General features: G+C 36.0%; 1 protein-coding gene across 2 annotated transcripts in view; it reads right to left on the reverse strand.

Annotated features, from left to right (window-relative positions):
- flvcr2a (FLVCR choline and putative heme transporter 2a) overlaps nucleotides 1-409 on the reverse strand; it is a 20,005-nt gene extending 19,596 nt beyond the window's left edge. For both annotated transcript variants that reach the window (XM_014012675.1, XM_014012668.1), the window contains exon 1: nucleotides 233-409. The gene's annotated coding sequence lies outside the window, so the exon portion shown is untranslated. The remainder of the gene's footprint in view (nucleotides 1-232) is intronic.
- Nucleotides 410-1,368: the final 959 nt, after the last annotated feature.

Here is a 1,368-nt window from a genome sequence, read left to right on the forward strand (position 1 = left end):
TGGTAGGATTTCTCTCCCTCTCTCTCTTTTTTTCTCTCATGCTGCAGTTATTCTGTGTTCTGCCTTTTGTTGTTCTGTCTGTTAATAAAGACTTGGTTTATTTACATTTTAGTCATCATCTTTAGTAAAAACAAACATCTGAGACCTGTTTAGCTTATTGTCTCAAGCCCGACCTTTTATGAAGACAAGGACCAGCCCGGTACAAACAAAATAAACKKATTCACACACATACCATATGACAGAACAGCTCCCTGTTGATGGTGACAAGAAGAGCTGGAGCTTTGCTGCTTTTTTCTCTTGTTCTTTTTAAACGCAGCGCGCTTTTCTGCTACTCTGTTAACTGCGGAGCGAGCAGCACACGTAGATATCATATAAAAGGCTAGAGAGCTCATGACGGGTGAAGTGCATGTCGCACCGCCGCCATRTTGGATGAGTCTCCCTAATTTAGACAGCGCTCTCATGAGTTTTGTAGTTTCAAAAGTTTCTCTGAAACTTAGGCCCACTGAGAAATTTCTTGTAGTCATGTGAGTTCATCAGATACAGGATATTGTTTAAGGCAGGAGTTCTCAAAATTTTCSRGTCTGGGGACCCCTTATAAGGGCAAAAAAATTCCAGGGACCCCTTTATAAACCCCATGCTGTTTTAAAGGGTAATTCACTGTCATTCCATGGGAATGTATTTTTTATTTAGTTTATTATGTTTGTTTTATTAGTTCATTGTTCCCTGTGCATTTTTAAAAATAAAAACCAAATTAATAGTTTAGTGAAATTTTTTGAGGAACCTCAAGATACCTTTCATGGACCCCTGGGGGTCCTGGGACCCTAGTTTGAGAACCTCTGGTTTAAGGGTCTAGGCAGAGCTGTAAAGTAACTAAGTACAAATACTCTGTGACTGTACTTAAGTAGAATTTTTTGTTATCTGTGCTTTACTTGAGTAATWATTTTTCAGCGTACTTTTTACTTTTACTCATTACATTTTTACACAATTATCTGTACTTTCTACTCACTACATTTTTTAATAAAGTAAGAAGTAGAAAGTCGTTACTCCTATTTTATTATGAGTTGTTTTTACTTAAAAAATACTATCCTGATAAATCGTGTCTCCTGGACAGAGTGAATTTAATTGTGGTTGGATGGGAAGTATAAATATACACCATTCTGACACTCTATTAGTTTGTACACAACCCATCACAGCTGCATGCCGTTAGAAATAATATTTTTTGGAGAAGTCACCTCCCAATAAATGTCATTTTGGAAAATCTAACYGCTCACTTTTACTCAGTACTTTTACTTTTAAAACTTAAGTAGATTTTGTGTCAGAAATTTACTTTTGATACTTAAGTACAAAAAATATCAGATACTTTAAGAC

Source organism: Austrofundulus limnaeus, unplaced genomic scaffold, assembly GCF_001266775.1.
Source record: "Austrofundulus limnaeus strain Quisiro unplaced genomic scaffold, Austrofundulus_limnaeus-1.0 Scaffold2, whole genome shotgun sequence".
NCBI classification, from domain to species: Eukaryota; Metazoa; Chordata; class Actinopteri; order Cyprinodontiformes; family Rivulidae; genus Austrofundulus; species Austrofundulus limnaeus.